This window comes from Herpailurus yagouaroundi, unplaced genomic scaffold, assembly GCF_014898765.1.
Source record: "Herpailurus yagouaroundi ecotype Mexico unplaced genomic scaffold, PumYag 183, whole genome shotgun sequence".
In the NCBI taxonomy this organism is placed as follows: domain Eukaryota; kingdom Metazoa; phylum Chordata; class Mammalia; order Carnivora; family Felidae; genus Herpailurus; species Herpailurus yagouaroundi.
The window spans coordinates 15,491,775-15,518,858 of record NW_024412414.1 but is presented as its reverse complement, the minus strand read 5'-3'; the positions used below and the strand labels follow the sequence as shown (position 1 = coordinate 15,518,858).

Genomic DNA, 27,084 nt, shown 5'->3' with positions numbered 1-27,084 from the left:
TGGCCCAGCAGGAAGACAGGGTCCTAGGTAGGTTTCTAGGTTGCTAAGTCCTTTGGAGACAACACAGATATTTTTTTAAAAAGGCATGTCTCGTAATATGAGTCCTATGCATGACTCATGGTCTACCAAGACTCCCAGAGAAAATGAGCCAGAATATTAATAATGTTCATTCACTCAGCAAATATTTATTAAGTATTGACTATGTGCCAGGAACTATAGGGGGACTGGGGACACAATGACAAAACAAAGTGTCAGTGCTTGTGGACTGTGTGAGAATCAAGTCAGTTTGGGAAGGTAAATGAAAAATAAGTCTACCAGTGTTTGGTGAGGCTGCTAATGACAAGTACCAGAAGAGACCAAGCAAATAAAGGCTAGATAGTGATAATAGGGGCTAAGGAATGTGAGTGCCATTGTAGATACGGTGACCAGACGAAGGCTTATTGTAGTGTGAACATGCAAGCAGACACGTGAAGGAAATGGGGAGTGATCTGTGCAGATAGCTGGGGGAAATGTCTTTGGTTGGAATATACTATTTCGTATGTTCGGGGACAGCTACAGGGCCAGCGTGCCAGGGATAAGTGGGAAAGGAGGAGGGGGGAATAAGACGAGTTTAGGTGAGGTCAGATCACCTAGGGCGTGCAGGCCACTGTAAGGATGTGATCTTTTACACTGAGACCAATGGGCAACCAGAGGAGTGCCATGCTCTGACTTACTAGGCTCCCTCTGGCTGCCCTGTTGAGAAAGGACTGTCAGGGGACAGGAGCGGAAAGAGAAGACCAATATTAAAACTCTTGTAACAGTCTTGGCAGGAACTGACGGTGGCTACTAGGTGGGTTTGGATTCCAGACATATGTTGAAGATAGAAGCTGAAAGACTTGCTAACACATTGGGTACAGCACATAAGAAAAACTATGTTGTGTTAGGAAGAACGGAAGGGTAGGACAGAGAAGACTGGGAGATTCTGGGTTGGACCTGCTCAGTGTATGGTGCCTCTTAGAGGCTCAAGTGGTGGGTGGATGTGGAAGACCAGAGTACAAGGGAAGGTCTGGGGTGAAGATATGTATTTGGGAGACACAGTGGACAGCGGTAGTTAAAAGTAAGACCGGTTGAAATCACCTAGGGAGTAAATACAGACGGAGGAAAGAAGAGTTTCAACGGGTTCCTAAGATATTCCATCATTTGGAGACCGGGAAGAAGAGGAAGTTGCTGAAAAAGAAAAGTGAGAGAAAGTTCAAGCCACGGGTCTGTGTTACCCACTACAAAACAAAAGCATTAATCTTTGTGCTTCTGTTTTACCTAATATTATATCCCTTTCACTTAGTACAGTACTTTCTCATTAAATGGTAGAAAAGTCAGACTATAAGCACACAGAATCACTACAGCAGTTTTCTTAGTCAGAGATAAATTTTAATCAAGGCAAAGAGCACTGGCCTTAAAAAAGATACAGAGTTTCTATTGCAATGAATTGTGAATGCAGGTTGAAGGGCAGGTTCTGGGGAAATAGGCAAGTTTCAAGGAATCATGTGATGAGTCAAAACCGCAAAGGCAGGCAAACCTGAAATCAGGGGACACCCAGAACTAGGTTGGAGAAACAATGGGCCAGAAGTATACTAGATGAGGGTCTTGAATTTCTAAGACTCTGAAATAGAAGGTGGGAAGCCCAAATCCAGGTACTTGACAAATATCCAGAACATGAATAGGGCCATCAGTTGAACAGATGTGATAACCGAGTAATATCAATTAGTTCGTTGAATTACCCGTAGTATTTATGGGGTTTTATCTTCCTTTTTTCAGAAGATTTTCTTATCTTTCATTTGGAGAGAGAAACTAATTACTAAAACAGAACAAGTCAGTGGGTTTGTAGGTGGAGGTACTTGGAAGTCCTTGGATAGAGGGAAAACTGATGGGAGAGAAAAGTTTCCATCAACACTGACATTTGGTCAACCAAGCAGGATATTGCTGTTGTCATTCTCAGCTCTCTGATCCATATGGGACTGATACCCAGATTCCTAAAAGCACCTTTAAGGCAGCATCTGTGTCTTAATTTTTTCTGTACCTTCCTTGGTGCTTAGCAGTATGTTGATCTGCAAAGACCATGGACTTTGAGCCAGCTGATTTAAAAATTTGTTATGGTCTTGGACACCTTTTATTCTGCATTTTGGGGCCTCCTGTTCCTCCATGGAAATGGCAAATTTCAAAGCTTGGCCTTATCACTCATTCACCTAGAATGCCGATTTCCTTACCTATGAACAGGGGCAAAGCCCACTGTAAAGAAGAACACCACCAACAAGCAGAACTAACATGACAGAGTGCCTTCAATGTGTCAGGTGCTGCACTGATGCCTCGTTTTATACTCTTTGTCTCTTTGTTTTTACAGATGGAGAAATGGAGACTTAACAGAGTTAAGTGATTTGTCAAAGTTCACACAGCTAGTGAATAAGAAACCATCAATTCAAACCTAGGGCTTTTTGATGGCATCCTGACAGTGTCAGAGGCATGTGGGGTGGGGTGTAGGTAAGGGCTAGGTGAAGTGGGGCTAAAGCAACATGGGTTTGAATGATCGGCTACTTGGCCGTGGGGACCATAGTAGGTATTGAGCAAAACTGATGGCAGTGCTGATGGGAACACATCTCATGAATGTGTAACAAGTCTTCCACCTTGGTGTAGATTATCTGCCTATCAAAAGAAATGTCCTGATGACTCAGATGGGTCGGGGTAATTAGGCTATGGTGTTCTTTCTGTGATCAACAGCCTCAGTCCCCTAGGGAAGGAAGGTGGGAAACACCCACCTAATGAGCATATGTTAAGCTAAGTGGCCACTGAGTGAGGTGCTTCCCATGGGTGATTTTTGGTATCTTACTAGAACAATCCACTAGGGTAGGTATTTAGTCCCCCTATGTTACAGATGAAGAAACTTAGACTCAGGTGAGTGGCCAATCTTGTCCAGTATGAAAAGGGACGATGCCTGTTTGTTTGTTTGTTCCAGATTCTGCTTGATTCCGAAGCTCATGCTCTCTCTCATATTCCTGGGGAAAAGGTCTTCTTTAAACCAGTACAAAACCAGATGTGTGTTTTCTTGCCACTTTAATCTCTTCTGTAATAGCTTCCCTTTTCCTCTCCAATTGTCCCAAACAGTTCTGGGGAACACGTGAGTAGTGCAGGCCAATATGTCTTTCCTTACCTTCTGTTTCCTCTCCTCTCTGAGTCTCTTAAGCACATTTGAAACTTGTCCTCATTCCCGTCCCCCAAAGTGAAAGTTGCTGTCTTTTGGTTAACTCAGAACTGCAGGGATAAATTCTTGGGAAAGTCATGTGCTTTTTATTATTATGTTGTTTATTCATGTACTTGAAACACATTTATATTGTTAGGCTATTCATGGAATAAAGCATTCAGATGAAAAAACAAACCAGTGAGTTTGGAAGTCATCTTGAAGAAACAAAGAGAAATCTCCTAAGGAGGAGCACATTTAACTTTTCTGGTCTCCTTTCCTAATTCAGCAACCCTGTTGACCATTGCTTTCAGCTGAAAGGATTCCCATTGTCTCCCTGTGAAAGTCATCATGGAGGAAACTGCGAGTTTGCTGTCAGCATTACGAAGGAAACTAGGTCCTCAGAACTTACTGGAATCACATGCAAAGCAAACAAAGTCAGTGTCAATAGCGCCTCCAGCTTTCCATTTCAAAGTTCTCATTGGGAGTGTATATTTTTATGGAGGGTGATAGTGGAGAATTAGTACCCACTAAGTACTGTGATCAAGCACTCTGCAGTCTAGCTTTGCAAAGTGTGGTTCTGGCACTGGTCGCACTGGTGTAGTTGGGAGCTGGTTAGGAATGTATAATTTCAGATCCTGCCATAACTCTACTCAATCATAATCCACATTTTCACAAGATTCCTGGGCAACATTCCATGCACATTAAAGTTTGAAAGACAATGCCATCCTAGGCACTTATTTATACATTTCTCACCTTTAGGGAAGAGGTATTCATGTCAGGGTTGCTTAAATGAGAAAACACAAGTTCAAGGTGGGTAAGTAACTTGGCCAAATCCTCAGCTAGTTTGTGTCAGGGCCATATGTGAATGCTGTTTTGTCTGACTTCAATGCTTGTCTATTTTCTACTCTCTCATATTACCTTCATTTTTTCCTAAAGCTTAGGTTGCAATGTGCTGGTTTCGTCTCAACGAGAGGAAACATGAGACCTGAATTTCCACGAGGGGAGACTCAGTGAAGCTAGAATGCAGGCCCCAAAAATGGTGGACCAGGGGAACCAACAAGCAAGTCAAATGAAGACAGGCTGTCACAGGTGAGGATGAGAAGGTCATGACCTTGATGATCTGGACTGTTCCCTGTGTATACTCCGACCACAGTACTGTGCCCTGGAAATCTATTTGTGCCTCATGGAAACTCATAGCCATGTCTAGCCTTTCCTTTCCTCCCCAGCCTTTGAATAAGTGCTAGAAAAGTCAGAATTCTTTTCCCCTTCTAAGTTTTCTAAATTAAAGTTTATAAAGAGTGACCTTGAGGGCTTAATTCAACCCACAGATGGGCGTTATTAGGCCTACATGATGTTGGCCCAGATAATGTTTTAAAATTCTTCTAAAAACTCAACTACCTGCCAACATATTTAAAAACGTTTCATTAAAGTATAATATATACAGAAAAGTACACATTTAAGTGCCCAGCTAGATGAATGTTCATAAAGAACACGCCTATGTAATTAGCAGCAACATCAAGAAATAGAACATTACCAGCACCCCAAAGTTCAACTTGTACTTTTTGCATAAGGGTAACCAATATAATGACTTACAGTTGCATTGGTTAGTTTACTTGACAATATTCAAAACTTAGAAATCTCTGGCTTCTCCTGAAAAACTGAATCATCTAGCAACATTGGGCTCATGGTCTCACAGGGTAACAATCAGCTGGAGATGAGCAGGGACCACTCTCTTTATTTTTGTTTGTTTATTTTAATGTTTATTTATATGAGAAAGAGAGAGAGAGAGAGAGAGAGAGGGAGAGAGAGAGAGAGAGAGAGAGAATCTTCGTGATAAAAGCACAGATCCTGATGTAGGGCTGAAACCCACAAACTGTGAGATTATGACCTGAGCTGAAATCAACAGTTGGACACTTAACCAGCTGAGTGGCCAAGGTGCTTGGGACCACTCTGTTTAATCACGCATGCCGTCTTTAGTTTTCCACAGTCCCCACCACTCCCTACTATTCAACACTTAGAGCTAGTGGCAATGGCCTTTAATCAACACACTTATAGTCAACAGTAGAATTAAGAATTAAAACAGAATTATGTAAAATTATGTCTTATATTCTCTTGCTTCCCTCCTTTACATTATATGCCAGACTTCTATGGGCATTTGAATTTGAGATTGCTGCTCTAAGCCTGAAGATTCCCCACGTCAACCTCAGAGAATATCTCAAATATTTCTTTTTTTATGTTTATATATTTATTTTGAAAGAGAGAGCATGAGCATGACTGGGGGAGGGGCAGAGAGAGAAGGGGAGAAAGAGAATACTAAGCAGCCTCTGTGCTGTCAGCACAGAGCCTGATGCCGGGCTTGAACTCACAAACTGTGAGATCATGACTTGAGCCGGTATTAAGAATCAGACACTTAACTGACTGAGCCACCCAGGCGCCCTCACATATTTCTTAAGAATGTTATGACAATCCTTTGTTACCCTCACAATTGACTTTGGGGGTGCTAACTAAATGGTCAAGTATCCTTGTTAAATTTAGTGCAAAGGGAAGGAGATTCAGTTTCTTAACAGATTTTCTTTCTTTTCCTCTGTTTGGCATAGGTAGGTGTTTTTGTAGGGGTTTGGGCCTAGTACAACCAAACACAGCCCGGGCAGGTTGGCAGGAATGACCACATCCACACCTAAGTTCTGAGGGTAGCTCTTCTGCCCTGAACTAGTCATTGCCTCCTGCATAACTTCCTTCCAGTTTCTAAGCTGGAGAAAAAATTTTCTCACAGAATAGGTGTTGCCCTGGAAAAGAGGAAGAGAAAGAAAAGTAAACAAGGAACTGGGTAGGAGCCTTCCATATAAGGAAAGAATAAAAATAACGTAACAGTTGTATCATTTCCAAATTCAAAGTGTGGGCTGTGAGGACAGCAAAGCCAACGCCAGGGTGAACATGTAACCCTTTTCCCAAGGCCTTAAGTCTATCCTCTGTTGAGGGGAGCCCCATCATAACCGAAGAAGACCACTCTAATTTCAATGAAAGAAAGTGCCATGTTCCCTGCCACATAACACAGGTATGAAATAATCCCCTGAGGTGGTAACAATTTGAAAATAAGTTAAAAAAAATTTTTGATGAATGATTCTAGGCTAATAAGGGGAAGTTACAGGCCGAAGTTTTCAGCCTTGAAGTTGTTGTCAATGAGGAGAGACTTTCCCTTCCTTAAAGTTTCCATGTACTAAGCTTACATTTGGACCTGGATATCTTCCTCCAATGGCAGTGGAAAAACTGGATATCCATTTGCAAAATAAGAAAAATTCGATCCTTATCTTACACAACAGACAAAAGCCAACTCAAAAAGGCTTACAGATTTAAACATAGGACTTGAAACTGTAAAACGACTAGAAGAAAATATATGGGAAAAGCTTCATGAAACTGATCTTGGCAATGGTGTTTTGGCCATGACACCAAAAACACAAGCCACAAAAGCAAAAATAGACAAGTGAGAGTAGATCAAACAAAAGGTGTTGATGGAAACAATTAGAGTGAAAAAGCAACCTGTAGAAGGGAAAAAATATTAGCAAACCATAGATCCGACAAGGAGTTAATATCCAAAATATATAAAGATCTCAACTCATTACGGAGAAAACAAATATGGTGATTAAAAAATGAGCAAAAGAAGTGAAGAGACACTTCTCCAAAGAAGACCTACAAATGGCCAAGAAGCAAAAGGAAAGGTGTTCAACATTACCAAGCATTAGGAAAATGCAAAGCAAAGCCACAGTGAGACATCACCTCATTCCTGCTAGGAAGGCTATTATTTTAAATATGTATATTATAAACACACACACACACACACACACACACACACACACACACACACACACAGAGAGAGAGAAATATTATACACCCTTAAAAAAGGATATCCTTTCATATGCAACAGCATGGCTGAACTTTGAGGACATTGTGCTAAGTAAAGTAAGTACATCACAGGACCAATATTGCATGATACTATTTATCCAAGGAATACAAAGTAGTGAAATGCAGAGAGTGGAATTGTTCTTTCCAAGGGCTGGGGGAGGGGGAATGGAGAGCTGCTCTTCAACTGTTTTAAACTTTCACTTATGCAAGATGATTAAGTTCTAGAGACCTGCATTGTGTTTACTGACAATACTGTACACTTTAAAATCCGTGACAAAGGTAGATCTCATGTTAAGTGTTCTTTGCACAATTAAAAAAAAATGGGGGCTGGATATGCCATTTGTTCTTAAGAAAACTGAAAATCAATTCCCTGAGGACAGCAAACATCCCTTTAGGCTCTGAAATATGCTAATCAGTCTGTGTATGACTCCATAATGACAGAAACCATAGCTCACATAATTTCAAAATGGACACTGTGAGGTCAACAGTATGAGATTTTAGATGTTATGGATGAGGAAATTGAGGCAGAGAGAAGTAAGGCGTCAAAGTTGCCAAACTGGTCCTCTCCAGCATATTGGCTAATCCCAACACCCTCTGCTTTTAAAAACCATGCGGATTGCTTCATCACCATGAAAACATGGTTTTAGAGTTGATCTCTCACGCCAGCTCCCCTCCCCCAACGTTCAACCTGGGATGATAAAGAGACAGAGATTGAGTGTCAACTGGGTGAGCGCTTATCCTGGCTTGGGTTCTTCTTTGTCAAACGCCATCACGTGAAAAGTATGAGGTGTTGTCACAGGAATAATTGGCCACCCAGGAAGGAGAAGAAAAGCTGTTGTCTTGCTTCCAGGAGTGCAGGATAGGCTCTTCTGGATTCTCCTGGAAACTCCTTAGCAGGAAGTGTCTTTGGCACATTTTCTATTCCAGAAAGATTGCTGCTAAAATTATCTGCGTTAGGAATGTGACAGAGTTCTGGCCACCGAGAATTTGGTATGGAAATAAACAGCAGAGTTGATTATCTCTATTCAAACTTAAATAAAACCGTATGAAGGGTTCAGCCAACCCTCCCCCACCAGCCCCACCTCATCTCTGTGTTTTTTGGAACATCTATTACAACAGGGCTTTTTCTTTTTCCTTTTCTGTCTCCTCCTCCCCCCACATCACAGCCCGTTACTCCCAGCTGTGTGCTGCAAATCAGCATACACTTGCAAGTCTTTCCCAAGTGTCTAGAGGCTAGAGGAACCCCAAACATATTGCCACCAAACCTCCTTCTTCTGAAATTTTCAGTGTGTATAAATTCAGAAATGTAATCAGCACGATTAGGACTCAGCTGTGCGTTGCTCATTCAAGTTCTATGCTGCAAGAGCCGTTTGATGTCAAGTAGAATTTTTTAGTCTTCTCCCCTCTTCCACCCCAAGTCTTTTATCCTAAAACCAGGAAGTCACATTTGGCCAGCCGACTATGAACTGTAACCACAAAAAGTTGGACATCGGTTCAAAGCTCAGGACTCATGAGAGGCCTGAATATGTTTTAACCTTGGTGGAAGGCATTCCGCAGTCATTCGGGCTCAATGCACCTCCACAACGGCTGATGCGGGCAGCGGTGTTACTGGTGACATGGTTGGTAGGATGTTCTCACAGGCTGAGGAATGTGTGAGGGAAGCAGCCTTGCTCTGGGAGGGGCTGTACAGGACTGGAAGAGGAGTTAGTTTCATTTTCCACTCAGATGCAGCGGTGGAAAGAATCAGTCAGGAACCTCTCCTTCTTTCTTGGCTGTCTCTCCCTGAGCTCAGATGTAAAAACAAGGGTCGCTGTTCATCCTCTTACACTGGGGGAAGGAAACCTAAGCCATGCGAAGTGTTCACTAAAAACACTCACTTAGTGGTGGATTTTCCCTCCTTAGCCCCGTCTCCTTCTATTTCACCCTCCTTGGCCCTCAATCTTTATCCTTCTACAATACAGTGTACCTTGAATTCCCTGGGCACACTTGTGGCTTTTTTGTCTTCCTTGGTGCTTTTGTACATGATATGCCTCTTCAAGGACTTTTCCTCCTCCCTTTGAGTCTTCCTGAAAGCACCTTGATACCCCTCAGACTACTCTTGGAGTATTATCTCTTGTGTAAAGGCTTGCATTAAAAGAATCTCTATCTCTACCTCTATCTCTATCTCTATCTCTGTCTCTGTCTCTCTATCATTCCATCTTCTTTGACACCACTGGGAAGACCTCATCACTCCCATGTTTCACCTTCCTGTTTTGCATATTGATACGGATAGTGCTTTTTAAAATGATTATTAACTTCTATGAGTCTGGTTAGCCTTCCAGACCACTGTGGTCCAATAGACCTTTCTGTAGTGATGGACATGTTCTACACCTGCGTTATACGGTATGGTAACTACTGGTCACATATGGCTGTCAAGCACTTGAAATGTGGCTGGTGCCCTCGAGGAACTGAATTTTTAATTTTACTTAATTTTACTTAATTTAAATGTAAATAGTTGCACATGGTTAGTGGATACTATATTGGACAGCACACTGTAGACTGTGATCTTCTTGAGGATAAAACTAATGTATTACTAATTCCTTGTTGTAAGGGCTCAGTAAACATTTACTGAATTCAGTTATTGTAGATACTTATGACAATAGTTCTGTTAGGCAGGTATTACTAGCTCTAGTAATTTCATCTTCATACACAAAAGCAAAACAAAACAGAACAACAGCAAAATGTGGTTCAGTGAAGTTAAGTGATCCAGCCAGGATCGGAACCACAATCTATTTAAAATACCGCCCCCCCCCCCCCCATTTTTTCTGCTTCCATTGGCAGGGCTTTGGTAGTTGGTGAGTAAAGTTGTATGTAAGTGGGTGCATATACAAGATAGGAGGAAGCAACATTTTATAGAACAGTTAATTGTCTCCATACAATTAGACATGCAAAGACTTGCCTGGAAATCTCTGGAAGGAAAATCAATGGAAGGAAAGAAAAAAGGAAAATAAAAGCAAGCTAGCACACTGCTCATGCATCTTTAGTTCCATGCACACATTTAAAGGATATATTGGCTAAATATATCTCTTTTAAAGGAGGGGTGTATCATAAAAGAAAGTTTACAACAGCCAACAAATTGGGCAGCTGGTCTGCAATCTGTGATTGTTAACTTTCAAACGCTGATAACCTCGGAGTTGGCAGTTAAAGATCAAAATGGTGGAGGTAATGCTGCCATCTACTGGTAATCATGCAAAGTTGGCTGGTATTTCAAGATGTGAACAAATATTCCAGATGCAGTAATCATAGTTACCTATTCTTTGAATTTATGACTTAGCCTTATACATTAAAAACAACTTCAAAACTATTTTAAATTTGGAGAAAAAATTACCATCCTTCAAATTTTCTTCCTTCCTTCCTTCCTTCCTTCCTTCCTTCCTTCCTTCCTTCCCCTCTCCTCTCCTCTCCTCTCCTCTCCTCTCCTCCCCTCCCCTCCCCTCCCCTCCCCTCTCCCCTGCCCTCTCCTCTCCTCTCTCCTTTCTCCTTTCTCCTTTTGCAAATATATATAGCGACCTGGAGTTTTCAGGTCCTCCTCCCCTCCTCATTTAGCCGAATTGCCAGTTGAAACAATCTGATAATAGTTTCAGTTGGCTTTTCTTTGATTCATGTTCTAGCTCCAGACAAATGATTGTATCAGGCTGCATTCTGATGGGACTACACATAATCAGAATTTTTCTCAGCATCAAATCTGTTTCTAGATCAGTGATGAAGGCTGTACCTGAAGATATGCTGTTAGGACAAACTTTGGGATTTGGTGATAGCATTGAGGGTACTCCCAACTGAAAAAATATTAAAGTTCCAGTTTTGACCAAATGGGATAGACTAACCAATACTCTTTGCCAGAAACCAGAACTCATGCTGCCATTTTGATTAGCCATAAAATCCCAAGAGGCAATATGGGACATGGGATTTTGACATTCTATCAGTTGGATTCTTAGCAGAGGGATCAAGACTTTATCTGACGATTTTATAGTAAGAGTCACCCTGTCCCTACATGTTTAAGCAGTTGGAAGTAAGGGAAGCAATATGAGCCTGGGGAAATAGATGAAGAAGGGAAAAGAAGCACTTATACTGTTAGATTGTATGCACGCATATGAATTTCAATGGACTTGTGGTGACTGATGATAAGTAGACCATCATCTTATCTCTCCCATCTAGGACATGGCTGCCTAGGTGTGTCATTGCTCAACCTTTGAGCACCTAATTAGTCTTTGTTTTAAGCAACATCTTGGATGTACTCTGAGAGATGAGTGACATTGACACATATTCATGAATTCATTGATTTAGTTATCCATTCAACAAATATTGAACACATACTAATTGATATATTTATAGGGACACAAAACAGAATGAGAAGTGGTCCTTATCTTCAAAAGATACATTGCTTTCTCTTATGTATATTGCATATACTGTGTGCTAGGTACTATGTTAAATGTTTTATAACTATTAAATTAGTTACTCATTTGTTCAACAAAGTTTACTCAGGACCTACTCTGTGTTAGGCATTGTGCTGAGTGCAAAGACGAAATGATACACAAGTTGGATATGGTTCCTGGCCTTAGAGATATTGGTGCCTTTTGGGTAAGGAAGAAAATTAAACAAAGAAACACAGTGTGTTTAACTTGTGCAATTCATTTTGGCCGCTCAGCATTTGATTTTCTTTCTACATGAAGAAATGCCTTATCAGTGTGGATGGAGCAAAGACCTCTAACTATAAAAGCTAAAAATGCTGGGTATTTTTTCCCAGCACCACTTGCAGCTACGTTACAGGCATGTCACCCAAGTTTTGCCAAGCAGACAACACCTTGCTAGAATTTGAATAGGTTCTGCCTCAAGGAAGAGACAGGGCACTTTATTTCTCTGGTGGTGGTTGTGATGGTGTTAACATTGTCCGCATCAAAATCTCTCAGGAACATAATTTTAGCTAGTTTTATTTATTTATTTGTTTCTTTCCACTTCCTTTATGCCAAATTCACCGGCCTTCCAGTGATGCCTGAGCTTCTTATTAGTCTTGTAACAATTCCTTTTCTTTTTGGTCAGTGTGAATCACCTCCTGTTGTGTGGAACCAGGTACTCTGACAATATCCACTGTGACATGGGAAGGACAGACATCATCGATGGTATCATCAATGTACAGAGATTACTGCCCTACTAAAGCAATGGACAACAACACTTGCATCTTAAAGACAAGTAGGAATTATCTGGGGTAAAGGTATCAGAGGAAGGAGCCGGAAAATGGATAACAGGCAGAGGAAACAGCACATTTGAAAGCCCAAGGCACTGCTCTGAGGTAGGAATTCTTAGGCCTATTTTTACATTTGAGAAAACTGAGGCTAGCAAGCAGTAAATCCAGGGCTGACTGTAAAGTTCAACCACTGTGGCTCTCTTCTAGTTGAAGCCTGGAAATATATTTACACCAGTGGATTCCAGTACTAATTTTTAAAGAACTTTTTATTTTGGAGTGTCTGTGTACAGGAAAGTGGCCAACCCCTAAAGGTACAGCTTAGTAAGTAATCACAGGGCATTCATTTAACTATGACTGATCAAGGATTTAGAACACTGGACAGCCCAGAAGATTTCCATCTGGCCCTTTCTAATCAATACCCTTCTTTCCTCTCTAGAGGTAATTGCCATACTGACTTCTAACACCATGGTCATCATACCTGGCTTTCGACTTTGAATAAATGAAGAAAATATCATATTATTTCATGTGTCCTCCCTAACTCAATATGAGGATCCTAAATTTCATGTATGTCTTTGTAGCTTGTTCATTTACATTGCTGTATAGTATCAATTGCATAGATTCATTTATCCTTTAGAGTTGATGGGCATTTGATGATTTTCAGATTATGTTATGGCCATTACAAATCATGTTGCTAAAGACATTCTCATTCATGTTTCTTCTTGGGTAAATGAATTTGTTGAAAATATACCTAAAAGTAAAACTGCAGACCACAGAGTGTGTTGTATGTTGAGCTTTAGTGGATAATACCAAACAGTTTTCTGAAATTGTTAAGGCAATGTAACTTTCCATGTGCACTTTCCATTTGAAAGTTCCAGTTCCTCCATGCTCTGCAATGTGTACGGTTAATCTTTTTTAACTTTAGCCATTCTGGTGGGTGTAGTGCTATACCACTGTGATTTTAATTTGCATTTCCCTGAAGACTTATGACTTTGAGTAATTTTTCATACGTTTATTGGCCAGAACCTCAGGGCTATTTATCAGACGGCCACTTCCTGGCATGTATTTTAGGGTAAAGTGCCTTATGGATGAATCCATATGATTTCCAAAGATAGTGCAGTCTTTTTTTTTCTATTCGCCATGGTCATGGTTTTAATTATTTCTCTTAAGATAGATACCTTCTAGATTTGTGGGGCTCTGTTCTTTCTCAGGAAGTGACTCTCTTGGGGCTAACTTTCTATATGTAGAGTTGGTTCAGTAACTGTTGAAATTCAAGGACAGACTGAGGAAAAAGCCACTGAGGCCCTTGACTGGGTCACTAATGGTCTCTTGAATGTTGTTTGGCAAACACTGGCCTCAACAATATTTGTATTTTCCCACACGTTCACTGGGCAAAAGTCTCAATGGACATGTTACTGTGAATTTACGATTCTCTTTGAGGGGTTTTGGTTAGTTCTGTAATAAAAATTCCGGCATATGGAGACATACGTCTGGTTCCCACACATTTAAGGCTAGAGAGAGCATAGCTACATTTTCTTAAGGTCAGCTTACTGATGTCTCCAAAGATAAAAGGCACCTTCTGATTGAAGGCTTGCTCTGAAAATATTTTTGGCAAAGGATTTCCAAGTTCCATTCTCCTGGGATGATCAAATTGAGTTCTGTTTTGTCTGTTGTTTTGAAAAACTCACTTTGGCAGGGAAAAGGGTTTATTGCAGGCCCCTCTGCTTTGATTTTAAGATTTTATAATTAGAGGAAAGAAGAAGACAATTGTAATCAATGAAAACAATTCACTCAGAAGATGGAGTCGGGTACACACATATAAAAGAAGCCAATAACAGAAATTACAGCTTTGCTCTTGGGTTTTGCGAAAGGTTTCTTACACTTAGAGGTTTTTAGTCAGGTTAAGTCCATAACCTCTACTATTTTTAGCTTTAAACCATAAGATACTGATATGATTCTAGCCTCTTGTGCCAATGTCATGATGTCCCCAATCTCTCAAAGATATGGACATTAACTATTCACAAGATTTTGAACAAAGCCCCTTTCTATTAGTCAGGATTTTGTTTGTAAGCAACAAGCCCTAACTATAGTTATCCTAACAATGGGAGAATTCATCTAAGGAATATCAGAGGCTTACAGACTTAGCAGGAAGCTGTGAACTAGACTTGGAACATGGACTAGATTCTAGAAAGCTGCAGAGAGTTGAGTATCAAAGATCATAGCAATGGTCACATGGTAGAAAGGTCAGTTTGTCATGATGCTGGGCCCACTGAAGTCTCTCTCCTGGAAAATACATTTCAAATAGCAACACACAAAGGATGGGTGTTGGAGTTGATTCATCTCATTGCGGGAATTGTGTGAATAAATTCTCTTTGATTTCTACTCTCCAAAAGCTGGAACTGTCCTGATTCCTGTCTTTCCCTGTGCACTATTGTCCATCTCTTCCATGTACATGGTGAATTACCAAATATTCTTCCAGTCAGTGATTTCAATGGCTGTTGGTGAGAGTTTTCTCTTACTTGAAACCAAAATCTCTAACAGACACTAATGATGGTAGATGTGGCCCAGGCTTGTGTTCTGCTTTGAGAAGGATGAGAGAGAAGATGCCTCCCTACTTTTAGTGAAACCAGAAGGCTCATGCGGTCTAAGGACAGGTCCTGCAAATGGTCTCCTTTATATCTTCATATGAATCACTCCTTGTAGTCACACACAAAGGCCCTGCAGAACAGGGTGATTTGAGCACGGTGGGCCCTCTAAAGATAGTTTAGGCCATCAATTATCGGTTTTGCAACTGGGGTCTCAGCATTCCAGGGATTCTCAGTAAGTGTTTAAATGCCTAGTGGGACAATGAGAAAGGGGTTTCCTCTACCACTACATTTATTCAGAGTCCTTATACTATTATCATTTTATATATTGGGATTCTAAGATTTTCCTTTAATAAATCCTTTGCATTTCAAAAGCACTGCAGTGAACTGTCATTATCCATTAACACTTCATTTTAATTCATTTATTAGTTTATTGTAAGAAGAGGAAATGATACTTACTGGGTTCTGACTGAATTGCAAGCATTGGACCAATTCTTCACCTATGTAATCCCATTTCATTCCTTACTATCATGAAAGTCAGCTCACCTGTTGGCCAATCATTCATTAATCACATTTATCATGAAATTCTTCTCTTACAAATTTGGCCCTAAGTTTGTCTGTTTTATTAGCTTCTTAAGGGGCTGGAGTTAGACTGAGTTGATCCTCATTAGTATTTGTTTATTAAAAAACTTTGCTTAAGTTTTGCTCTTATGTTTATTGTTTCCTTCCACCTGCTTGATTTTCTCTGTTATTCTTTTTCAGGTTTTTGAGGTGAACATGTAGCTCTTTGGTTTTTAATTTTTCTCTTCCTTCATATATGTTTTTAAGGTAATACATTTTCCTTCAAGGAGAGCTTTTACTCTGTTACACATCTGGGGTTTTGGGTCAGTTCTTTCTGTTTTTCTTTTTTTGTTTATTTTTGAGCGAGAAAGAGAGACAGAGTGTGAGTGGGAGAGAAGAGAGAGAGGGAGACACAGAATCCAAAGCAGGCTCCAGGCTCCGAGCTGTCAGCACAGAGCCGGATGCGGGGCTCGAACCCATGAGCCATGAGATCATGACATGAGCCGAAGTTGGAAGCTCAACCGACTGAGCCACCTGGGCACCCCTTGGGTCAGTTATTTTTAAAAAAATTCTTTTGCTTTCTTTTTTGCTAAATGCTAACAGAAGAATGTTTTACAATTTCTGAATGTATTTGCGGCCATGGCTATCCTATTTTCTTGAGTTCTAATTTTATTATACTCTTGTCAGAGAACACAGTCCGTATGACATAGATATTTTATATTTGCTCCTTTGTTATCTGTAGGACTTAGATTCTGTAATATTTGTTGCCTCCTATAAGTTGAATGTTTGAAAATCTATGTTGCACATACATTTGAAGAGAAACAAAAGTAATATTGTAGGTTGGAGTTCTAAATAGGAATTACATCAAACTTGTTAATTATGTTCATAGCATTTATATCCTTAGTTGGGGCATAAGTATTTACAATTGTTAGATCTTCTTGAGTGATAGAGCCTTTAATTATGATATGATGCTCTTCTTGATGTCTTATTACAGCCTTTGTTTTAAAATCTAGTTTGTCTGATATAAGTATGGCTACTCCAGCTTTCTTTTGACCTCCATTAGTATAACAGATCGTTCTGCAGCCCCTCACATTTAATCTGCAGGTGACTTTAGGTCTCAAATGAGTCTCTTATAGGCAACATATAAATGAATCTTTTTTTTTTAACCATTCTGATAATCTCTCTCTTTTGATTGGAACATTTAGTCCATTTACATTCAGTGATTATTGAAAGAAATGAATTTAGTGCTATTGTGTTACCTGTAGAGTTGGTGTTTCCTTATTAATTTTCAGCTCTTCAGAGAGTGCTTTCTGAGCCAGATGTGTTACATCTCCCTTAGTGATTGTAGACGTTTTTTTTTTTTTTTTTTTTTTTTTAGTTCTATTAACCTTTGACTTATATTCTGGAATTCTGTTAGCCATGTATAGGCTCAGAATAGTTCCATCTTCCTTTTACCATTACATAACATCCTTGTCTCTTACTGATTCTTTCATCCTTGTCTATATCATGTGATATTCATATTTTCTACAAGAGCTGGTTTTGATTAATGTTGGCTTTCTATTTATATATTCCTTTAGTTTCAAATTTTCTACACCATTATATTTTACACACATCATTTGTAAGCTATGAAATTTGTTTTATTTTTACCTACATCTGAGAACCTGTGCAGGGAAACTGGCAAATTGTATTCATCTTTTTAAATGTGATTACTAATAAATTGGGATTTATTGTTACTACCTTTCTTTGAGCTTTTTCTTTGCCATAATTTTTTTTTTCTTTCCTTGCTTCTATAAAACTGGTTGAGAGTATATAGGTTCATAGCAGAGATGGGATTTATTCTTTAAAGCATTTTTTAAATGTTTCTTTACTTGTGAGAGAGAGACAGACAGGCAGACAGAGTGTGAGCAGGGAAGGGCAGAGAGAGAGGGAGACACCGAATCTGAAACTGGCTCCAGGCTCTGAGCTATCAGCACAGAGCCCGATGCGGGGCTCGAACTCACGAACCGCAAGATCATGACCTGAGCCGAAGTCAGACGCTTAACTGACTGAACCACCCAGGTGCCCTGGGATTTATTCTTTATAGTGCTGGGAGTAGAGGTCCCCTAACGGGAGTGAGTGCCAGGCCATATGGTAGGGACAGTCACAAGTGGCTCCTCTCCAGTGGCTCTTGTATTCTGCCACACAAACTTTTCAAGCTTCCACAGAAGGATTATTTTCTTTAGTTGTATCTTCATTCATTCATTCATTCATTAATTCATTCATTCAACTAATATTGACAGAGGGCCTGATAAGCACTAGGTTTTGTATGAGGTGCTTAAGGACACGTGTTGAATACATGTGGTTTCTACAGTCTAGGAGGGGAGCCATTCAATGCATTTACAGATATAAAAGTACAAATTTTATTGTGAGCTGTAAAGGAAATAATTTGTGTGCAGTGAGAGAAAACAATAGAATGGGGTTTACTCCAACCTAGTAGCTAGGTTATTTGAAAGGATGAAATTAAAGAAGAGGTAGAGTGGGAGATGTGGCAGGGTCTGAAGATTACTCCCAGTATGAATTCCTTCATTCTTCCTTACCAATATAATCCGAGTTTAGGTAGACAGACCACTCAGAGCAAACCTACCTGAGAGTCTTCCTTGAAGTTGGGTGTGACCATGTGAGAAACATTCTGGTCAAAGGGGAGCAAATGGAAGTGGTATGCCTGACTTCTGGCAAGTGTCCTTAAGGGGAAGGTCATGACCTTTTCCTTTCTCTCCTTCTAGGTGCGTGGAATGAAGCGATGACAGCTGGAACCAGAGGAGAGCTCCTGAATCATGATGTGAACTTGAGAACAGAGGCCCAGAAAGGTGACGTCACAAGAAAGACAGTAGGAGTAGGAGTTCTGGAACAGTAGAATCCTGTTCCAGCCCCATTTTATCCACGAAGATTTTTGCATGAAAAAGAAATACATTTCTACATTTTAAACCTTTGCTATTTTGGTTTCTGGTAAACTCTCTGCTGAAAGCATAGAGGATTTCAGGCCCAAGGGAACAGAATTCTTTCGAGTAGTGACTCTCAGACTTTAGCACTTAAAAAAAAGAAAAAAAAAGAAAGCACATGGAGAGCTTGTTAGAACACAAACTTCTGGGTCCTATCCCCAGAAATTCTGATGTTGTGTATCAGCCATAAAATCTGAGAATATGAATTTCATATAACCTCCCAAATGATACAGAAGACCCTTGGACCACACAGTGTTCTAGAGCTCTGAGTCAGAAAAGAGTTCAGCACATTTAAGGAACTGAATCAAGGCTAGCTTTAGAGAACGGTGGGAGGCATGGACGAAGGTTGGAAAGGTAGGTAGATGTCCACATTATGCAAAGCTTTGTAGTCCAGAAAGGGAATGATTTTCTTCTAAGTTAAGTGGGTATCTACTGAAGAATATTGAGCAAGAAAGTGACCATATTTAAGGTTATAAGGTCATTCTCTACTCTATGGAAAATGGACTGCAAAGGGGTCTAAGATGTTATATCAGTAGACAAGTACACAAGGCCAGATACTCTGGCCAGGGTTGTAGCAGTAGAGACAGAATCAAGATATATTTTGGAAGTAAGAATAACAAATACTTTGCTAATAGATTCAATGTGTGGAATAAAGGAAGAGGAGGAGTTGGGAAGGAGGATGACTCCCAGGTTTTTGAGTAAATGGGTGGAACCTTCATACGATACGCTGAGCAGATTCCTATGCCACTGACACACAAGCCAGAATTTCCAGGGATGGTAGTCTACCACTCCCATTTGTGGCACTTTTAGGAGATGCCAACTTTCATATTATCCCTCCAGTCCAAGCTATTCACTGCAATTGCCCAATAAGCCTCTGGGTGGGTTGGCCCCACCCACATGACATCTCTTCATAAGCACTTGTGCCTTAGATGTGGTTTGGAATTATTTTGTCTGTTTTCCAGAGATGATCTCCAGGGTTTTGTTTTTGTGTGTGTGTTTGTATATGTTTATGTTCCCTTTGGCAGGATACAGTGTGATTCTTCAATCACAGGGCACAAAGAGTTCTCAGAGTTCTATAGTTCTGGAGGTGTCTGATGTCTTGGCCAATGTGTACAAATGGTCTGTTTTCCAGCACATTTCAATTCTAATTCACCTCATTACAGAATGACTATCACAAGAAGAGTCATTAAATTTTCTCTTGTCTTACTTCCCATAACTGTTGCTGCTCATAGGATAATTGTTCTTAATCCTTAACAAGGCCCTGTATGATCCGGTTCCTCCCTACTCCTCCAGGCTCATCATCTACTTTTACCCCAATTTCTTTCCACTGTAACTACTCTGAACTTCTCTCAGTTTATACATTCAACTTGCTCTCTTCTGCCTTGGCAATCCTGTAGAAGCTAATCACTATTTATAGAAAACATTTCCCCGATGGTAACCTAGCCAGTCCCCAATCATTCAGCTAAAATTTGAATAAATGACACTATGTCAGCCTTTTTCTGTGGCTCCCCAATACCCTTTCCCATCCCCTGAGATTGGATAGTCCTCCTTCTTAAATGCTCCGGAGGCTACCTGAACAGTTATTTTGCTAACTTACCATAAGTTAGTTAATTATCTATAGTACTAGTTTCATTATTACTTACTACTTATCATCTCTGGTTAACTATAAATGCTATGAGGACAGAGACTGCATCTGTCTGCCTTGGCTTTGTATATCCTCAGTGCCTGGCATGCAACATTTTCTCACTAAATATTTGTTGGTTCACATATTGATTTCAACAAATGAGATATATTTATACTTTAACTTTAGAAAGAACCATCATATACTTTTAGCAGCTCAGATTATTTTTAACTCTGACATTATGCATGGATTAAAAATCTGTATTCCAGTGCATCTGGTGGGCAATGTAATAGAGCTTCCCACATTTCCATATTGCTGCTTCTTCTTTTATTTCCAACAATTTCAAACTGAGGTTTATCTTCAAAAAAATTATTTTCAGGAAAATTATTTCTCTGTTTTGTTCTTCACCAGTTTTAAAATAGGGTTCTTTTCTACTTAAAGATTCCTTCCCTCATTCCTATTTCTTTTTCCCTTAATCAGGAGTACTTTCTCTGGACTTTATTTTGAAAATTCTTCTACAGTCAAATATTGTCAATTCTTAAACACTGTCCCCCCACTTCAAAAGAACAAATAGGAGCATTCTCTACAAACTACCCACCCATTCTGTGTTTTTTGTCAGTTCCCTAGATGAAAGTTAACTACCTCTATCTTCAGATTGTAAAATTTCTCTAGCTGGGAGGTTTTTGCTCTGTGTACTTTTATGACATTTGTAAGCATTAATGATATGCTACAGCATTGTGTAGAGTACTATAACAGAGAACTACATATTAGGGAAAAATTAAGGCCATCAAGGCTGTCATCAGGCCTTAGGAGAACTGCTGATATCTCAAATGTGTTTGGGATTTCTATAAAATTTGGTTTGGCATTTATACTGAGTTCCAAATAGTTTTTATCTCTCTCATCTTATGATTACCCCAATTATTGTACTCTGGTTTTCCATTTTGCAGAAGAAATCAGCAAAAAGAAATTTCTACATCAGGTCGGAAGTGGTAAAACCAAAATTAGTCTTTTTGCTTTTTCAGTTTAAAAAGTGAATGAATAGAAATACCTTTAGCTGCTCAATCTTCCCAAATGGTTGAAATGATTAAAATGGAAATGTCAACTAATACCTCAAAAGAGAAAAAGCTAAAAGATGTTGATTTTCTAAAAGGCTAGAAACTGATAAGTCCTGTGGCTCTTTTGGTATAATGCTCCCATGCTCACAACATTCCTGGAGAAGAGAAATTATCTCTAAGCAGAAGGTAAGAAGATAGGTGCGGTAAAGTAGGTAAATTGCTTCAGGTCTTCTGGTTGGAGAACTATGGGTATGAGAGATAAATCTATATCTGAATGTTTCATCATTTGTGCTGTTACTAAGACATGGATAATTCAGACCAGGTATCTGCCTTCATGGAGCTTAGATTCTGGTAGAGGATGGGGCTGTAAACCAATACAAACCAAACCATTAACAAGATGACTTGAGAGATCTAGGGGCTGGAAAAGTATCCAATGGGACAAAGCAAAGAAGAGCAAGCTGATGTAGGTAGTAGGGCTGAGGGGGTACTACCTCATGATCAATAAAAATTATTTTTAGATTTCTTTGTTACAGAAAAATTCAAATATAAAAGTAGAGAGAACAGGAAAATGAACTCTCATGTGACTATAGCCTCCTTCAGCAATGTCAACTTATGGTCAATCTTATCTCCTCTCTGTCTCCACCAATTCTGCCTGATTATTTCATTTATAAATACTTTATCATGTATTTCCAAAAGACAACCTTTTTTTTTCTTTTTATACAAACACCACCACCATTATCACATCTGGACAGAACTTAATAATTTATGATTTGATTTTAGAATTTACATTTGAGGGAAGGTCTATTGGAGGAGGTACAACTTGATGAGATCCAAGTGAAAGAAGGAGTGAGCCTTGACAAGATATGGGGATGGTACCAAACTTGTATTTTTTGGTGTTTGTTTTTTATACAAATTCAAAATTTTATAGCTAGAGGGAAAAATAATTGATTCCTCAAAATCAGTTGTTGTTATTCTTTGTCAAACATGATGCTCACAGAACATTTTTGACAAAGGAACAAAAGATCTATATATATTTTTGGTGCAAGGTTTGTTGGCTTTTTGTCTTTTTTTCCCTGTCTTCAGGTGACAGATAGACATAGCTGAATCAATGAAGGACAATACTTGCCTAAAATGTGCAACATAAATATAGAAATCCTATGAACAGAAGATTCAAAACCAGTACTGGAACAAAACCAGCTCTGAGCTCTGGTGAATCTTCGGTGTAGAAGGCCACATCTGAACGACAACAAAGTCTTTCAGCTGCTTCCTTGTTCCATAGCTGGCCAGACTACAGATCTTGCTGGCTGGCTTTTTCATTATTCCTCCTTTGAAGATCTCTTTAACCACACCTTTCTGGAACCGAGGGACAAGAAATACTCTTTAAAAACCGTTGGATTACCACGTTGAGAAGCATCTTTGTGCTTTCTTCTTCTTTTTCTGGATGAAGATCAGCCAAACACAGAAGCAGCATTAATGTTCCTTTGCTGGCAGTTCCATCCAACCTCCCAGGGGAAGGCATTTTGCCAAGTTCTTCTCTGCCCATTTGAAATTCAAATCCCTGAATAAGCCTCAGTGCCACCTTTGTCCAGAAACCTCAAAAGCCCCAGTCCATGTCAATCTGCCTTGAAATTATAAAGGGACATATTACTGTGTAGGAAGATAAGCTGTGTTGAAATAACATCCAGGGCGGTTGTTAAATAAATTCAGGAAAACCAAGACATTCACTGTTAAGCCGAGACTCTGTCCTCAACTCACCTCCCAGGCAAGAAGTGGGCAGAGAAGCCCATGCTGGAGGTAGACACTCTTGAACTAATGACTTCAGTGGCTATTTGACTTAAAAATAATGTAACTTGCCAACTTCTAGAAGCTTATGAGCTGTTGTTTCAGACATCTCCACAGGTGTGATTAAAGCTTCAGCTTAAGAAAATTTTAGTTAAGATGGGAGAAACTTGGGTCCATTTTCTAGCTCAGAGATTCTGTTGCTGTGTGGCCTCGGCATGTTCATTCAGGACGATCCCGAACTTTATTTTCCCTATTCACAAAATGGGACCATTCAGATTGGATTATACAGTTGTTTTTAGGATAAAATAAGCATGGGAAGATAGTTTCAGAAGTAAAAGGTCCAACATAATGTAAGGGTTAAAGATCAGATATACACTAAGAAGCCATGTGGCTACACTTTCTGACTGCTAAGGGATTTGTTTAAAGCCTGTGGCCCATTTGATTTTGAAGGCATTTACCAGGCACCTACTCTGTATTAGCATGTTTTCCCTGGTGCCATAAAAACGTGTCGGTGTAGGGGTGTGGGGGTGTGGGGGTGGGGAGACAAGAAAAACACAAACAAAATGATGAAACAGCAATACATTGCACCATGAATCCTTGAGCAAGGTTAACCTCTCCAAGCCTGAGTTTCCTTATTAATTAAATTTCTCTGACAGAGAAACCCCCATAATTTTATCTACTTTAAAAAAGACTTTAAATTTTTTCTTCCTCAATAAAGGCAGTAAAATTCTGATTTTTTCCCCATCAGATTTAAGAAGAGTGGATTTTTTTTTTCTGCTGATAATAAGAACCATGAAGGTTGGTGAAAAGGAATTGCTGTGTAAGATTAACAGGGCAGCAGTTTTAGGAAGGAATGGAAGGAGGAAGGGCAGTAGATAGGAGGCCTCAGACACTATTTTGATGATTCCCAAGACAGAGGCATGGAATTATGATTGAAAAGGATGATGAATGATGGAGTCAGGTCTCAGGGGACAGAAGGGCAAAGACCAAGAATGTAGGACTTGGTGGCATACATCTACTACCCTTTCTGTAGACGAGGGTGGTAGGCACCATCCGATCATGGAGGTCTTTCCCACTGAGCAAGTGCAGCAGACGTCATGGCCTCTGACTCACACTTAGTACATGTCATGTACTCTCTTTAGAGATGGAGAAGTTAGTCTCAGAAGGGAGGAGCATGACTTTTCTGGAAGCAGGTGCTAACAAAAAGACAGAGGTTGAATGAGTGTTCTCAAGATGAAAACAGCTGGATAATCTCAACTGCCTGTTCCATATTGGAATCTGGCTTAGGACTTGAGCTCACAGGATAAAAATGATGAGGGGACAGGAGGGAGTGAGGAACAGAGAGAAGGTTTGGATCAGTCTGCAGTATATCAATGACAAAGATATTTTGAGCAATTATTATAACTAGGCACTGCATTGGGTGTTTTGCATGTCTTTTCTCATTTAATCCTTCCAATGACTTGGTGATATTAGTCATGTTATTATCTCCATTGTCTAGACGAGGAAACTGAAGTTAAGTAGCCAAAATTATTTAGCTAGTAAGTGGCAAAACTAAGATTTGAGCCACATTGTATGATCCTGGAGCCCAAGTATGGAGCTCAACTGAGGATTTTGAATATGTTAAGGAAACAAGAAGCGGATAAAACCCAATGAAGGAGAAAAAGCAAATGCAATGGATGTTGCATTTGTACCCAGGGCTTCATATTTATTTAGTCTCAAAAATATGTTTTTATGGTAAATAAAACTGGAAAAGTGAAACCACTTCTTTGATACAAACTATGGACACAGTTTTGATGGTTGGCTGTGTTTGATAAGGAAGAATACTTCTCTGTGTATCTAAAGGAGAGCTGATTATAAGTATTGCAATGGAAAGTTGTCTCTTCAGAGAAAGAGAGACAGAGAGAGAAAGAGCACATGAGCAGGGGGAGGGGCAGAGAGAGAGAGAGAATCCCAACTCTCTCTCTCTCTCTCTCAAGCAGGGCTTGAACTCACAAACCATGAGATCATGACCTAAGCGGAGATCAACAGACGCCTAACTCAATGAGCCACCCCAGCACCCCCAAAAGTTGTCTTCTCAACAATGTCCTCCTTAAAGTTATCTGTTGATTGTGGACAAACGGTGATATAGAGTGCTTATAGAGTCCATCTGTGTGTGCATCTGTGGAAACCTACCTGTGTTACATTGTCTAGTCATTCTGCTAAAAACAGCTGGACATGACATGAAGGATTATCTAACCACAAAGCAGCTAAGCAATTACCTAGAGTGGTTTGGTTGTCATATCATATTCCTTTGATTCCTTCCTATTTTTGGCTTTCAACTTTCATTCCAATGAACCATTTAGTGGGGCTCGTAGTGGAGCTTATTTATTCCTATAAAATAGGAGGACTTTATCACCAGATGTGATATTGTAATGTTATAAATGTGTCAGATGTCCAAAAGAAACACACCACTGGTGCAATATCACTCTGCACCCATATGTCTGTTAAATAAGACCATCTTCTGTTGGATGGTGGCTTTCAAAAACATTCCCTTTCTCATTCAACAGTGCAGAGCATCCATGCAGTCAGATGTTTATTTATTATACAATTCATGCCTCTGAGGAGTCACTCTTTGTTTCATGTTTCTTATCAGTGTCAATTGTAATCAATTACTTCTATAAAACTATAGAACACCTAATTTATGACATGATGACACACAGTAGATACAGCATTTCTATCTAGAATTGAACTGAACCCCTGCATGACTTTTCTGCCAGAGCCAGGAAAGGGCTCTGGGGACAGAACCAAGATGAATAAAGCATATTTTCTTTTTCTTAGCCCCCTTTCCTAAGAAGTTCAACTTTTAGAAATAACATTGGCTAGCCAATGAAAACACTCCTTTGATAAAGGCTAAGAATTTAAGATAAAAAACAGCTGGGCAGGTTTTTTTTATATGAAAGGAAACAACTTTGAACTACATAGACAATGTCATTTAAACCCAAACAGATGTGGTTTAATCTTGTTTTTGATCCTCTTGTAGATTTTTCTCAAAATGCCTGCATATGCATAGAAATGATGACTTTCAGATGTTTGAACATAATTTGTCTCTGTTAGAATATCACCTTGGTACATAGATCATGTACACCAAATACTCCCAGTCTTTGAACACGGACAGCAGGGTACCAGGGAGAATTTATGTGGGTCTTTTGGTTTTGCCCACCAATTTGGTAATAAACTAAAAGGGGAAGGAAAAAAAAGCAATGGTATCCACATACTGTCATTTTCAAAACAAGAGTCACATGTGTTCTCCATGACTTCAGTAAATCATGGCGATAGTTTTAGATCCTAACACTCAGAAAAGCTTTCAAGATGAATCCCATCACGTGAATGCTCTAAAAATAACACACTGTTGATTTGTGGACCATTTCGTGTCCTCATTGATTATTACCCACGTATCATATGATATCCTCATGTATTAAGGTTTTCCCATCCCATTGCTGGAAAAAGAAACCACTGGAGCAAAAACTATGTTAAAATATACAATGTCATCAGTCAGACTGTCAAGGAACCCACTAAAATATACTCAAACCCACTTTCAACTTCAAAGGCTATTAAAGTTGTTACCGCAGGCGTTAGCCCAAAGATTGAAGGAAGGGTTGTGCAGATAGAAATTTTATACATTTTTCTCCCTTTTCTTCTTCCTCCCTTTCTCCATTTGAATGAATATAATGGTGAAGCGGTGGGGATAGTCTGTGAAACACGTGGAGAGACTAAATATCATGAGAAGGAATCAGAAACAAAGAGAACTCTGGGGACAGAAGGCACTGGGTAATTAACACCCAGCTCTAGCAAATGACCTTGAGCAAGAACAGGGACACCACTGCTCCTATTTAAAAGCCTTGCCTTCAAGGTGTCTCCTCCTTGCTGTCTACAATTGTCTCCACAGTCACAGCCCTTGAAGGTATTTAAAAAACCACATCTGGACCAACAGAAAATGAGATGCCCATATTTATTTGAAAAATTCTGAAAGGATCATTGAGTGTGTGTGTGTGTGTGTGTGTGTGTGTGTGTGTATGTGTATGGCACGTGGGGGGGGGAGTGAACAAAGGGGTAGATGGAGATGAGGTGCACTAATGGCACTGATGGGCTTATGCTTGATCATTGGGAAACCAGCCCCATAACTCCAATCAAAAC

At 39.8% G+C, this 27,084-nt stretch overlaps 3 long non-coding RNA genes across 3 annotated transcripts in view; 2 read left to right on the top strand and 1 right to left on the bottom strand.

Moving 5' to 3' along the window:
- The window catches only part of LOC121041350 (uncharacterized), a 79,506-nt gene extending 63,630 nt beyond the window's left edge, over positions 1 to 15,876 (top strand). The window contains exons 2-4 of the long non-coding RNA XR_005795698.1: positions 4,148 to 4,300; positions 12,188 to 12,437; positions 15,677 to 15,876. This is a non-coding gene — a long non-coding RNA (uncharacterized LOC121041350). The remainder of the gene's footprint in view (positions 1 to 4,147; positions 4,301 to 12,187; positions 12,438 to 15,676) is intronic.
- Positions 1 to 27,084, bottom strand: part of LOC121041351 (uncharacterized) — a 284,372-nt gene that overhangs the window by 55,614 nt on the left and 201,674 nt on the right. The window lies entirely within an intron of this gene.
- Positions 18,237 to 22,847, top strand: LOC121041352 (uncharacterized). The gene is made up of 2 exons (XR_005795700.1): positions 18,237 to 18,321; positions 22,213 to 22,847. It is a non-coding gene; the product is annotated as an uncharacterized LOC121041352 (long non-coding RNA).